The following is a 15737-nucleotide window of genomic DNA, read 5'->3' on the forward strand; positions in this document are numbered from 1 at the left end:
TTTGGGCTAGTTAACTATACCCTTATAGTTTAAGTTTTATCATTGTAAAACAGGAATATTTATACATATAGCGGGAACGCTTTCAGTATTAAATGAGATGATACATAGAAAGCTCTTACCCCGTGCCTGAATACAATGAATGCAAAAAAAAAAAAAAAAAAAGGAGAAAAAAAAGGTACAGTTGTTTTTAACTCAGAAGAAATCTATCTGAATCCAGAGTATGACAGCAAAATGTCTGAATTTTCTCCAGCTTTCTTTCCATATGGATGCTTGTTGAGTTCTCTTCTGAGTTTAAAGTTGGTGCTGTGTCATGGCTCTGTCTACCTGGGAAATTTTTTCTGCCTTCACTATCTATGATGCACTATGATGCTACTCAAAGCACTATGATGTTTTGAGTATACGGGATTTGTGAACTCTTACTACCACAGATTGTCCTATCTTCTCTTCATTGTGGCTACCGCCTGGGTTCAGTATATTACTTCCAGTCTTCCATCCCCTTTTATATCCAGATATTCTCCAGAAGTTGTAATCTATGAATGGAGATCAAAGGAGAGTCATTCATAAGAGCTGATGAAGGAGTTCCACAACTCTACCTGTTTCAACTAGAAATACTAATGTAAGTAAAGAGACAACAGTTTTCTGATTGGTGCAGTCCTTGGAATTCTGAACTAATGAAAGATAGCAAAAATGGGATGAGCCATCTTCCTATCTTCGGTCCTTTCATCCTGTTACATTGCCTTTGTGATCTGAGAGGTGCTTCTAGATTCTGTCTAACGCTTGGCAGACCTATTTCTTGGTGGTGGGGGAAGTTCTTGCCTTCTGTGCCTCTGCTGTTTGAAGTTAGAAGACCTCTTCCTTATTTACAATATACTTATGTTTTTGGTGTTTTTCTCAAATTCAGGACCAGCAGAAAAATGGTGGGAACTGAATTCGTGTGCTTTTTTGTTTTCTGATGAGTAGTGAGGACTGAGAGTTCTTTCCAGGGGCTGATTGTCTGACTTTTGCAACATCTCACAGAGGGTACTTTCAAGGGGAATTAGTAAAATGAGAAAATCTCGAGTTGAACAGAACTTTAAGAATTATAGAACCTAAGCTAATGCCTGGTGTTCAAATTATTTTAACAACAACCCCGTCATATAATTTGTGCAATTTCTTCTTGCACTATCTTCTTGATACCAATCTCACCAGCCATCAATATAGTCCATTTCATTGCCAGACAAATTCCTGAATCAAATTAAAATGTGTCCTTTATGTATGTTCTTAGAAGTAAAGAAGAAAGTTATTATACCAGTCAGGAATTTGCACAGGAAACAGAAAACACTCTCGGTATTATAATCAAAAAGGCATTTAACAAAAGGGATTAAATACTTTCAAAATTATTGAAGAAAATGGATGGATCAGAAGTTGAGGGATTGATATATTTTTTTTTTCTAATTTAAACTTTTGTTGAACTATAATGTGCATACAGAAAATGCCATTATTTTGGCTTCAACATCACCCAGTAGGAAACTGCCTCTACCACCAGTTCCTGCAGCTGTCTCATACCCACAAATGTGGTCCCCAGACACTGGAACCTGCAATCAGGCAACAGCACACACATATAGCCATTGCAGGTTGTTTGTCAGCCAGTCTTGCTGGAAAAAAAAAAAATATTTCTGCCTGCTTTTTACCTTCCAAATCTCCCGAATCTAATTTACAGGACCCAAGTCATGTTGAGGGCTGTGGTCACAAGTTGGTCTCAGAAAAGTTGTTTTTATCTTACCAACCTCTGTGTTATAAGGGTGCACGTAGCAGGGCATGAGAATGCATGGCAAGGAACAATAGACCATATGAAAGAAGTTATCTAAGTTCTAGATAGACAGACTTTTTTTTTTTTTTTAACAAAAATGTTTCTTCCAGTGTCTTGGCCCATATAATGTATAATAGTCATGAGGTTCAAAAGAAAACGGCACTTGATTAGTTATTATTGTCTTCTGAATAGCAGATAATGTTTAGCCATTTTAAGACATTAGCACTTGAGTTCAAAATACTTTTACAGATTTGCATTAATCAATTATCAAGATCTGATGAGTACAGAATTAATAGGGTCCTGAGGTTCAATAAAGAAACTGGGGAAGGGCAGAGAAAGGAGAATTAGATGATAATGAATATAAATGAGATCTTTTCCTCAAGAAAGGATACCTCCTAAAGATTACTTTCAGAATCTATAGAAAAACAAAGGCAAAGAGCCCCGGTGACACGGCTATCATGTAAAGTCTCAAAAGCATTCCCCAGTAGTGCCATGTTCTTCAAATGTTTACCGGTAGACATGAAAGAGACATGAGAGACCACCAGGAGCAATTCACTATGACCACATTTGACCAGTGAAAAATAGAGTGCAATTTATGAGATGCCAAGGACCTTTGTCCGCTCCATTCCCATCTCTCTGGAGAGCAGCAGTGCAATCAGGAAGTTTATTCCTTTGTAAACACACCTTATTTTTAACATCTTAGTCATATTCAGCTGAGTTATCACTGCTTATGTTATTCAAATGACTCATTTCCTCTTGCAGCCTGCAAATATTAGACATGATCATATCCCATATCTGTCTTCTTCCCTGTAACCCTGAGAACCATCGTTTAGTTTATCCAAAAGAAGAGTTTTAGAGGAAAACCATACCAAAGGCCAACATAAAATGCAAGAAACGGAAAAGCGAATTGCACATGTATCTTTTTATTTGAAGCCTCCGCACACAAGAAAGGTTCAGTTCGTGTTCTCTGTAAAATGTAGATGGATGGCAGCAATAACATCAGATATAGGGAAAAAAAAAAAATCAAATCACTGAGTAGGTCACATTCCAGATATATTATATCAGGATGGGGGGAGCTCTACCTTCAGGCATGTGTTGCCTTTCTCAAAAGGCTTCTGAAATGCGTCCATGCATCCTTCCCTTCACCCTGTTTGGGCCTGATTCGACACTGCAATTCACGTATTGTCTCATACCCAGACTGCTTTCTTATTGCTCCATGAAAATCTTATGCTCATTTATACATTTTTATCTTTGCTGTTCATAGCAGCTGCTGGTGAGTTTCCACCTAAATTCCCTTTACCTGACCAGTGCATCTGGCCTTAGCTGCTGAACTTCTTGCCCATAGGTTACCCCTTCACTTGAAGGGCGGGCCCATAATCACTGATTGACACATGGAGAGTTCAGAAGACCCCTTGCTTTAAGAGGAGGATATTCTACATTGCAACTAATGAATCCACATCTGTAGTTTATGCTCTCTTTTTAGGGAACCTGATTGGAGACACTGCTAAATAGGTTTTTTTCTTTATCAGCTTGAAACTCTGAGTCCAGACACTTTCTGCTTCCCCAAGGTAGTAAAGGTCTGGGTTCATTTCCACTAACCTTCCGGAAGTCTTCCCTGATAGTTTCAGTTCTCTTCTCTGTTCAGAGACGCTCTCTCATTCCCAGGTGGTGATACTCAGTCAAGTGCTCTCATAGATGCTGTTTTGTGGGGTTAGCTGCCTCTTGTTCATATATATAAACTGTAGTTCCCTCAGGAAGAATGTGGTAGAGGTATATGATGTGCGGTCCATAAATGGTGTCCACCTAGCTTGACTTATAAGAGCGGTTGATTACTACCACCCAGTTGCTCATCAACTCCAAATCAAACCAACCTGCACCCTTCAATAAGTCAGGAGCAACAACTCTGTTTATCTAAGGAGGATCCCAGTCCCGGGTCACCAGAAGGCCTTCTGACAAAATGGTGCAAAGAAAGGGGTGGGCAGAATTACTGAGCTTCAAATAAACACAAGTTCATGTCTTACCAAGCACCTCATCAACACATGAAAGGAAGGCTGAGCCATCCCACGCTGCTTGTAGCCAACTGATTGTCAGGAGGAGTTGATTTTTCAAAGTGAACATCCACAAACTGAGGCATTTGGCCTAAGAAACTGAGTCTAGGATTAAAAGAAGAACATGTAAGGGAGACCTCACTTGGAGTGCGCAGATTGGTTCTTTTAGAAGAAAGATAGGAGGGTCCTTTGTCAGAATAGAAACAGTTTTTCCCAGTTTCCAAAGCTACGCTTTTTGAAACATAATTTTCTCTAGGTAAACTGAGAACATAAGATTCTGTCTGTAGGTAAATTTTGAAATCTACACACTACAGCCAATGGAAATTTCCAAAGGGCATTAAAGGCTCTGAAAAGTCCTGTAAGTTAAAAAAAAATCTGCTAACTTTGTTTAATCTAGCATTTTTTATTTTTATGTGACGACAGAAGAAAAATTATTCTATAGAGCTATTTATTGTGGAAATCTTTACAGATATTCTGGGGGTGGCAATTATGGTCCTGGTCATCTGAGACCATGTGAAATTTGCATGAAGTCATTCTACATTGGTGAGGAATTGAGTACAGGGCCAGTAACCTATCTTTCTGTTTGACATTTACTGGGAAGATAATCATTTGGCTACAAGCAGCGTGGGATGGCTCAGCCTTTCTTTCATCCTGTAGATTAGGCAGTTGGTGAGAGCTGAACTTCTATCTATTTGCAGCTCCATAATTCTGTTCTCCTTTTCTCTTTCCTCGGTTGTAGGAAGCCCTTGTGGTGACTGGCAATTGGAATCCTCCTTAGATAGACAGAGCTGTTGCTTTCTGCCTGCTTGAAGGATGCAGATCGGTTTGGTTAGGGGATGACCAGCAATGGGGTGGTAGTAAAAACGGAGTCTATTTTATTACCAGGACTATTTTATTCCCATTCTTTAACATGACATTCCAAGAATTACATAATTTATTCCTCACAAGCATCCATAGAATCTACAGAACAGATGTCAGCATCTTTCTACTTTATAAGTGAAGAAAATGAGTCCCAGAGAGAAAACAACTGTCTTGATTAGTTTGTACTTCATCCAGTTTCCCGTCTCCTTATTTACTCAGAAATATTTATCAAGTACCAACTCGATGCTGGGTCCCATGCTCCTGCATTCATCTCACATTGGTTTTGTTCTGCACAGAAAATGAACAACCATGTCATAGCAGGCAAGGTGCATGGTCTTGCCAGAGTAGCAAGATGGTGTCCAACTCAACTCAACAAGCAGGAGGAATGTCCCCACTCTGGGCAGACTCTGGGTCTGGGTCATTTCTTAGAAGACTTTTAAAGATCTGAAAAATCTAGGAACAAGATTCCTGCTTCTGTTTTTGTGGTCTAGTGTTCAAACCAGTTTACTTTATGTTTTCCTTGAATACAAACATTATTACGTCTTAAAAGGTTTATAGTGTTCTAAAGTATCTAAACTATTTAAACCAGGTTTAAATTAGGTAACTTTAGCTCAAGAGTAGAAGACGGTGCAAGATTGAATCTTCTCTCCTGTATTTCACATAGGGGAGCAAGTTCTTGATCTTCAGAACTTATGTCTGTGTTTAGGGAACACCATGATAACTAAAATAAATGCTAACTTAGAATAAAAATATCAAAGGCAGTTGCTTGTATATGGCAGGTCATTAATTGTTGAATAACTTAATGACTATGTGTGATTATTAAGCCCCATTGTGGGATTTTCTAACTGGCCACTATTGACATTTTGGGCCAGATAACTTTGTTGTGGGAGGCTGTTCTGTGCATTGTAGGATGTTTAGCAATATCCCTGATATCTACCCTCTAGATGCCAGCAGCCTGCCCACAGTTGTACTATCCAAAGTGTCTCCAGACATTGCCAAATATTCTGGAGTGGGCAATATTTCTCCCAGTTGAGAACCACTGCCCTGATGTGCACTGAGCATACTGAGTGGTCATTCATTCTTTGACCTGTGCACCAGGAAGGTAGATAAGGAAGTTGAGCAAGGTGTGAACAGCTTGCTGAAGGTCAAGTCTAGAGTTAGGTATATGGTGGGGGCTAGAACAGGAGTTATCTGCCTCCAACCTTATGCCAGGCTATTTGTTGCATAGTGACGATGACTTTTACATGAGTGGCTTCGCCAGATTCACAGTCCTTTGCAACCGGATGTGAGAGCACAGTGAGGAAAGGCATCTTAATTCCCAAATGAAGAGGCCCAAAGGAATCAGACCCTGGAGGCTGTGTTGCCCCCTTTCTGGTTTCATGTAGAACTAGAACTCTCTGCGCATGAGCAGCCAAAACATGAATATCCCTCCAACAGGCCTACCCTAGTTGGCCATGGCGTTTGGAGATAGTGGGTGTTTGGTTAATGACAAACTGTACCTTTTCCAGACTCCAGATGAAAGATGGTCAAATGGACTCTCCTAGGGGTGGCAGTTTGGCTGTTTGTTCTCTCCCTCTCTCTCTGTATCCACGTACATCATGACTTGAGTTACAAAACATTGGCTGGGCAAGGTTTGGGGTTGGTAGGGAGCCATGGGACCTAAGCCTCTGTTTATGACACATGTCATATTTCATGGACCACGTCTGGACCCCACCTGCCTCCTTAATCTCCCTGGAATGCTGCCGCTTCCTCTGCAAGCTGCGTGCTGTTCTGATGACTTCGGTGGGTACTGCAGTTTCCAATTTCCTAACCTTTCTATTAAAATTAATATTTAGATCTTATAACTTTAAAACTGGAAGAATGATGGAGGCAGTATTTGATGTTTATGTCTCTCAGTCACGAAAATGCTCCCCATGTCACTTATGCCGGGCCACACACATGTAGTCACAATAAATAGCATTTAACGTGTTTACAGTACGGAGAGGATGAGGAGGACTTCTGTTTTTATATTGATGGACTCAGCTGGGCTGGGGATACTATTGTTTACAATGAGCTACATTTTTTGTTGTTCTGATTTACCCTCAAATTAAATCTTTATTTCAGAAACCAACCCCAGGGAGTCTCTGTAACGAGAGAATGTAATAAACAGCATTAGGAGAGGGCCCGTAGCTGCTGCTCCCTGGTAATTAGTCCAAATGTCTCAATCAGAGTGGTTTTCAAAGTTTTATGGCTGCAGTTTGGTCACAGGTTTATTTGTAAAAAGCTGGTTTGGCATTTTGTTCAGCCTGGCCTTTGCCCTCTGGGGAGGGAAGCTGGGGGTCTGGCCACACTGAACGGGACGGGCAAATCAGGCTTTTAGGTTTGCTCGGGGGCCATCCCCACGTTTCTCGTTGCCATCTGTTTCCAAATTGAAAATGATCTGAATGTAAAGGAATTGAGAAGGGGAAATAAATATCTAGTCTTCGTTTGGAGGACACGCAAAGGAAGACGAGGGGGCGAAGCTGGGACCCAGTGTGTGGGAGTGTTCTCATCAAGGCGGGGCCACAGCCCTATAAAGCTCGGCAGGAGGGGAGAGGTCATTAAAATGCCCCGGGTGCCCGGTACACCCCCTGTCCCTCAGTTTGGTGGGAAGAAGGAAGCCTGGACCTTGGCGACACTCCTACCCCCAAGCCATACAGAACCTCCCTGGGGGCCTATAAGTTGCTGAGAGCTCCAGCCTGCCTAGGGAAGGCTGCCCCGCAGAGGGGGCGGAAAGAACACAGCAGCAGGGCCAGCCCCAGGCAACCTCCCATTCACTCTGAGAGCAAAGGCAGGGAATGCAGACAGGCCAAGCCGGATGCTCACCATGCAGATTCTCCTGCTGCCCTCTCTCCATAGCATTTGTTTTGTCACTCAGTATTAGCTGAGCACCGTAAGTGTTGAGATATTTAGCCATCTTGTTTTCTGTGCCAAATGGCAAAATCCCTAGGGGCCTGGACAGGTAGGAGGTTCTGAAGGGCATAATGGATGGATAATTTAAATAAGAAAATCCAGAATGTCTGGTGTCTGTGTTGCAAGCCCCTCTACTTACCTTTAAGTCACTTAGCCTGGGTGCAGAGGTCGCACTAGGTCCGGGGTAAAGGAGAGAAAGGGAGAAGGGACAGGAAAAGCGAGTGAGGGAAGGAGATCAGGTCACGGAGTCCTTCCTCATCCATGCTGCCATGTTATTTATTCATTTTCAAATAACATTTGTGTAAGACCTATCTCCTAAGGAACCATCAATCATTGAGCCCAAGCATCTGCAAACATTTTCTGTAAAGGGCCAGATAGTAAATATTTTATTTAAGCTTTGTGGGTCGTACAGTCTTTGTGATAACCACTCCATGCAAAAGTAGCCATAGGCCATATGCAAATGAATAGGCACCACTGTATTGCAATAAAACTTTACATACAAAATCAGGTGGCCAGGCAGGGTTTGGTCGATAGTTTGACCACCACTGATTTAACCATTACTTCCATCTTCTGAGTTAATTTTGCTCTTTCTTTAGTTCTCCTCTTCCTTTCCCATTCCTTCCCCCTTTTCTCTCTGCTTTCCTCCCTTCTTCCCTCTCTCTCTTCCTTCCTTCCTTTTTTTTCTCTTTCTTCTTTCTTTTAAGTTAAGACACAGAGAACACAATGATAAGATGGGCATGGTCCTATTCCTCATGAAGCTTATCATAGAGAATATTAATCGGTAAACAAATCATACACATGAAATATTGTAGCAAACGATACTAGTTTTGCAGCATCCATCTCCGTGTCTCACCACAAGAATCCCAATTTCATTCTGGGTGACAACGTCTCAGATTTTTAAAAAAATCAATTCTGCTTTTTTTGCAGTGACAGGTGGCCATGTGACAGATTCTGGCCAAGGAGACACAGGCAGAAATTCTTGAAGACCAGAAATCATCCCCAAGTGAAAAGAAAAGTCCCTTTTGCCTCTTTGCTTCTTGGGCCTTTTATTTTCTTTTCACCTGGAATGCTGCTACAATCCCTGGAAACACAGCAGCTAGAATGTAAACATGAGGATAAAAGCCACGTGCTAAAAATGGAAGCAAGAGAGTAGAAGGAGCCTGGGTCTCTGAAAATATTGTTGATTCTTCATATCAGCCCTGGACTGCCTTCCTGTGAACTTTTTGTTGCATAAGGAAATAAACTGCTTATAGTTTAAGCTGATAGAATAGGCTTTTCTGTTACATGCAACCCAGCATGTAACAGAAATGCAGTAATGAGCTAAATTATAATTAGGAACAGAGTAACAGGGCTGTAGACTAAAAATTTGTGCTCATTAAATACTGGTATAGCCTAAAAGAGAAAATAAGTGTAACTACTCTTAGATTTACTAAGTTATCACCTCAAAATCTGTATATCTGAACATTTAGCAATGCTTTCCAAGATTACAGGAAGAAAACGTGGCACTTAGCTGGCAATGCTGCCCCAGCATTGTTCTAAAAAATGATTTATGATGACTAAGTTGTTTATTAAGTCTAGAAAACCAATGCAGCAAATTTAGGTGGGAGGTAAGGGTGGCGGCAGGTCTTGACTTAGTTCTTTTTTTTTTTTTTTAATTTTAAGGTTTCATTTTAAAAAATATATTATTTCCGTAGGTTTTGGGGAACAGGTGGTATTTGGTTACATGAGTAATCTCTTTAGTGGTGATTTGTGAGATTTTGGTGTACCCTTTGTAGAAACTTCTTACTGAAAAAGGTTTTGTTTCTTTCCGCATGCCGGCAAGGGAACACAGAACCATTTAAACATGAATTCAGTTAGTCTGAATTGTTGACAGAACCACCGCCTTCACGGCATCTTTTCAATATCAGGCATTCTACATGTTAGGATACGTTAATAAATAAGGAGTGATATGCGGGGGTGTATTTGTGTGTATGTGCTTTAAAGGATAAAGGTAATCATGACCACAACAGCAGAGTATCTTTCACCAGCTTGAGAAACACCAGGTAACTGCTCAAATAAAGACCTCAGTCATCAGTGATTTAGTTGAGGCCTCCGTTAAGAGTTAGAAATAGGGGAAATGTACAGACAGCCTGATTGCTAGTGGACATTAGCTGTTTGATAAACTGTTCACATGATACTTAATTCTCAGAACTCAAGCACACAATTCAAATGTATCTATCAAGGGGGCAGGGGGTTCTTAGTCTGTTCAGGCTGCTATAATGGAATACCATAGACTAGGTGGCTTGTAACAACAGGAATTTACTTCTCACAGTTCTAAAGACTGGGAAGTTCAAGATCTGGGCACCTGCTTACTTGGTGTCTGGTGAGGGCCTGCTTCCTGGTTCACAGCCAGCCTTCCTCTTGAGGTGTCTTCACATGGCACAAGGGACAAGGAAATTCTCTGAAGTCTTTTTTTAAAAAAAAACAAGAGCACTAATTTCTCCATGAGGGTGAAGCTCTCATAAACTAATCACCCCTCAAAGGTCCCACCTCCTAATATGATCAACTTGGGGGTTAGGATTTCAATATATGAGTTTTTAGGCAACACAGTCCTTCCTAGCATAGCAGGAGTGACTTGATATAGGAGCTGGGGAAATGGAAAACTAGGTGGAAACTTCCCTGAAGGAGCTTCTAGTCCAAAGGATAATTTTTCAGGAAAGAAGGAAAGTGATATTCTACCGACTTTTGACTGAAGTGAAGGTACACTGATGACATTCTGGAAACATACTCACTTTGATTCCTTCTCAGACACTGAATTACATCAGCATTTAGAAATCAGAGCCTTGGCTTAAATGTCCAAGATTCCTGTACTCTTGTCATCCAGGCACCATGCCTTGGGGAGTCAATAACGCTTAGTATCATGGCTCTCTTCTGTCTGCTTGATCATCTCCTTCTTCCTGCTTTCATAGTTTATTGATGAATGAGATGCACCTTGGACACTGAACATTGCTAGGATGCTCTTTTTTATTTTTCAAAGAATTGCTGCACAGTGGCACACCTAGACTGCATTCAGAAGCTTTCTAGGAAATTTCACTGCATTTTGCTTGAGCTTTTGGGTCAGCATTTTGGAAAGGAAGACAATTGATTTTTTTTTTCAGTCTTGCTGATGCAATTCTTTTTGATGTGTATCAAGTGTATTTTGACACAATCCCTTGAGTCATTGTGGTTTTCAATATTGTTGGCCCTATAATGAAAGTCAAAGGAAGGGGGAATCTTTTCACTTAATGTTGATTTCTAATATTGATGGTGCATTATCCTATTTGTGTTTCAGAAGCTACAAGGGATAGAATTAACCCTTTGAGTCTCAGATTAGGTACATCTCTTGTGGAACTATGGCTGACAAAAGCTGATACTGACACTGGAGACAAAAAAATTTCTTGAGGAATACATGTCATTCTTATGCAGGTAACAAATTTTTTATCATTACCTATTTTATGATAAATACAACTGCAGCAGAATTTGTAGGTGTTGGTTTTTTTTTTTTTTTTTTTTTTTGGCTGTAAGGCATCTTCAAGAGTGTTTGCCAATTTTCTGTCTCAAAAAAGGTGTCTTCGCATCTTGATTTAGCCCTGAATAATTCAACAGAATCTCTAATAACAGACTTGCATGTTGCAAAGCCCCAAAACATGTTGTAAGCTTAAAGAGGCAGCAAGAAATTTAGCATCACAAACAGAAGTCAAAGAAAGCAAGGAGATCTTTAAAGGGTAGGAGTCAGTGCTTCACACATGTGCAGGGTGCTTATTTTTGCTGACAGTTTATTGTTTACCATATAGCAGAGGCTCCTAAAAGGGACAAAGAACATTCCTGGAGGTTGGCTATTGCTCTTAATTATTTTTTAATGAGAATTTCCTTCTTAAACCTTGTCCATTAACTTGCCTTCCTTCCTTCCCTCCCTCCCTCCCTCCCTGCCTCCTTCCTTCATTCCTTCTTCCCTTCCTTCCTTCTTCCTTCCCTTCCTTCCTTCTTCCTTCCCTCCCTCCCTCCCTCCTCCCTCCCTCCCTCCCTCCCTCCCTCCCCCCTCCCTCCCTCCTTCCCTTCCTTCCTTCCTTCCTTCCTTCCTTCCTTCCTTCCTTCCTTCCTTCCTTCCTTCTCTTCTCCTTCCAACACATAATTATTGAGTTCTTACAACATTTCAGCCACTGTGTTAGGCCTTGAGGTTTGGATGATTCATAAAAACAAACCTTAATCCTCGTCTAGATTAGAGTTTTTAATCTTGTCTTTCTCCCAAAGACCAGGTTGTTTTGGTGATCCCTTGGATTCTGAGATAAGCCAGTGTTTTCCCAACAAATTCCTTCTCATCCTACTGGCCCCCCATTTTCATTAATATTCTTTAAATAACTATTGTTATTTTGTAATTTTCCACAAAACTCACGATGAGTATATTGGAAACCCTGACCTACAAGGGAATGTGGAAAGGAATGGGGGAAGCTTGGTTTGGAGATTGTAACTTTGGAAGATGTCTTCATATATTTGTAAATCTATATTTTTCTGTGGGGTAGATCTAAGATTGAATGAAAACAGATTTGGGTTCAAGAGACTCATACATTTTCTAACAAATAGAATAAAAGGAAATCTGCCTGAAACTGCACTAAGTATGTGGATGTGTTTGTATATTTTTCTCTGTATGTATAGAATAGGGTTTCTCAATCTCATTACTATTGACATATTGGGCCAGATAATCCTTTTGTTGTGGGGGACTGCCTCGTGCATTGTAGGATGTTTAGCAGCAGCATCCCTGGCCTCTCCCCACTAGATGCCAATAGCAATGCCACCCGACCACCATTGTGACAACTAAAAGTAACCCATCTTTGACAAATTTACCCTAGGGAGAAAAATTGCTTTCAGATGAGGATTATTGAATATTCACACGCATACACACAGAGGAACAGGTTTATCTGGGGTACAGCTAGGATTCTGACTTAAAATCCACAGGTTCCCTGGAAAACCACATAGCTTTTTTGAGATGTAGGGGCTTTTCAGTACTAGAGTTATTGATTTGAAGCAGACAAAAAGTTGTCAGGAGAAACTGGAGGAAATCCTGTCTCAGGTAGGGGGCTGGACTCTATGATCCCTAAGTTCCCCATTTCCAACTAATAGATTTTATAATTCCATAAGACCAGATTCAGATTAGTAAAATTAGTGTCAGTTTTTAAGGGAAATACCAAACTAAGGTTATGACAGTGGGCCCCACAGTGCTATTTGAAATATGATGCAAGGTTATGGGGTGAGATGAGTGGGAGAGGTTGAGCTTGTTTGAGGTTTAATTGGCAATCAGAAATGTGCTTCCTAGATGCAGGCATGTCACTGTGAAAGCACACCCGGGACGTTACTTTCTTTGGCTGAAGTTATTAATATATGTTGATTGATGTCAAAATGGGAATTAAATCATAAATGTGCTTCAGTGCCTCGGGCTGGTGTCTTGGCAGCTTCTTTAGCCCTGTCACTTTGGAAAGACAGTTCAGATGGCCCTGCCTCATTTTTTTGATGATTTCTTAAAGATTTCACTTTATCATCATTTGTCTACGAGCAGGGTTTGCACCCCATCCCATTAGTATTACAGTCAGAACAAAGTTGTTACCTACAAAGGAGCCATGGATGGATTTCATACTTGAGTGAAACAATGGGGTGGTACATTCTATAAAGCAAACAAAACAAAATAAAATGTTCCCCATTCGTGGTATTTACAGACATGTAACACCATGGCTGCTGATTGGGATCTATGTTTCTTTCCCATGGGAGCCTCAAAATTCCTAGCATCTGCTCACAGGCATAAAAAAGCATGGCCTTTCTCATTTCCAAGTTAATCCAATTTGAGTGTGGACTGAGAGGGACCAGAACTTCCCGAATGGCCTGGCAGAACCGGGCAGCTCCACATGGCATCAGACCACACGTTACCAGACCACACACGTTATGTTTAATAGTTAGACTCTGTGCACTGGATCAGAGAGCAGAAAAATCAATGAATTTAAAATTCCTCAGGAACAGCCACCTTCTTCCTCCATGCTGTGGAGGCTTTTATTCTAAGCCCATCATCTCTCACCTGACTTTCAAGTATCTCAGAGGATGGCACTGCCTCTTGCTGTGTCTTCTTCCTGGTTATTTCCTGCAACATTAGTGAAGCAATATCTGTAAGCTCCAGTACACTCATATCATTCTCTTACTTAAAAACAATTTTGGTTCTTCTGCATTTAAGGGATAAAGTCCCAAATTCAAGCAATTGGAATAAATTACTCTTAATAAATTATTCTTAAACCATCACATCAATCCTTCCCTCCAGCCTCTGCTGTAAAAACCTTCTTATCCTCAGGTGAGAGTGTGTTATGGGTGGATCTAGCCACATGCCACACTGTCTAATGATGATCCTATTTCTTTTGTAGCCCATCTCAAATGTATCCTTCACCGTGAATCTTTCTTCATGTTTCTGGTTGGAACACGTTTTTTATTCTCCAGGGATCCCTCAACACAATATATTCAATTCATCCTGTGATATTTCAGTATTTTTCTACTTACAGATTTGTTTATTTGTTTACTTTGTTAGCCCTTATGGTTAGAGGGATATTATCCTTGATGCCTGGAACATAATAGCCACTCATTCAAATGTTTTGGAATGAATGAATAAATACATAATTTAATGTAAGTGTGAATAAACAAAAAGGTTCTCTCCATTTTCAAATCACTTCTTAGAATAAATTGCCAAGACTCATGTCATTATAGCAGAGTGGTGGTTGAGAGCTCAGACTATGCATTGAAACTTAGCTTCTCTACTTATCAGCTCTGTGACCTTGGCAAGTTACTTGCCCTTTCTCTGCCTCAACTACTTCTCTCTGTAAATGAGAATAATAATAGCATCTATTTATTTATTAGAGTTGTCATGAGGATGGAATACATCAATGTATTTAAAAGATCTTAGAAACTGGCCCACAATAAGTACCATGTTAGCATTAACTATTTTTGGAGACACCGGCTCTTCCCGGAATCTGATGTATGGATTTGCCACCATATACAATGAATCACCAGGAAATATTAAACAAAAAAAAAATACAGATGTTGGGACCCCACCCCAGGCCAATTGAGTCAGAATCTTTGAGGGTGGATCCCAGGCATGAATTCACTATCAGATATTTCAAATAAAGACATGTTTATAAAGTGTTTGTTTACAGAGGAGAGTAGGGTTAAGGGACCAAACAAGAGATCATGAGGCACCCAGGAGCTAGAAACAGCGTGAAGCACTAGTGCACGGAAGGAGGCAGGAGTGGGAAGAGTGTCACTGGAGTCGGAGAAGGCCGGAGCCCTGGAGGTGGGCTGCCTCATCTCAAGGGACTCAGCCTCGAGGTGAGACATAGCACCAAGGCAGGGAGATATGGGAGAGAACCACCTGACCTCTTTCCTATTCCTGGCTTTCCATGTCTGACTGGGCAAGCTCCCCATGGCAAAATCCAGCCATAATCCATCTGGAAAGAGAGCAGGGAGAGCCAGCCACCAGGGTTTAGCAGCCTTGGGTACAGGCCAGAAAGAGAAAGGCAGAGAAGCCAGCACAATATTAGGAGAAAAAACACCCCAGTTGCTTCTGCTGCAGAATGAGGAATAAGACCCACTGATCCACGGAGCCATCCTCATCAGACCTCTCTCCAGTTCCTCCAGCAGCCAAGGAAGAGAGCCACCCCAGCCGGAAAGCACGCGGGTGGCTTTCCTACACCATATTCCTCAGGAGGTGCTTCCCAGGAGAACCATTTCAGTCCTTCTTCTAGGATACCAGGGACTAGGGGAAATGGTTTCTAGGAAGTACTCTGACGACATAATCCAGTCAGTTTTAAGTATGAACTAACAGCTACCTTTCTTTCTAGGGTTGTGGGCTCTGGAAACTCAGGAGCCTCCCTCAATGAGAATTTGAATTTGAAATACACCCCCTTACATTTGGAAAGAAGCTCATGGCTCTTGCCTCTTTGTTTTTATCTAAGCAAATGTGTCAGAAGAGATTCCCCACACCCCACCCACCCAGACTTCCATCGAATGTCAGATCATATGACTCCGTCTAATTTGCATAACCACATGGTGAATTTGGAGAGTGG

The 15737-nt window shown here is 41.1% G+C and overlaps 1 long non-coding RNA gene across 1 annotated transcript in view; it reads right to left on the reverse strand.

Annotated features, from left to right (window-relative positions):
- The window catches only part of LOC126943952 (uncharacterized), a 52244-nt gene extending 36837 nt beyond the window's left edge, over positions 1-15407 (reverse strand). Inside the window, exons 1-2 of the long non-coding RNA XR_007721909.1 lie at positions 15264-15407; positions 13709-13771 (exon numbers count right to left, since the gene is read on the reverse strand). This is a non-coding gene — a long non-coding RNA (uncharacterized LOC126943952). The remainder of the gene's footprint in view (positions 1-13708; positions 13772-15263) is intronic.
- Between the last annotated feature and the right edge of the window lie 330 nt (positions 15408-15737).

Source organism: Macaca thibetana, chromosome 20 (genome assembly GCF_024542745.1).
Source record: "Macaca thibetana thibetana isolate TM-01 chromosome 20, ASM2454274v1, whole genome shotgun sequence".
In the NCBI taxonomy this organism is placed as follows: Eukaryota; Metazoa; Chordata; class Mammalia; order Primates; family Cercopithecidae; genus Macaca; species Macaca thibetana.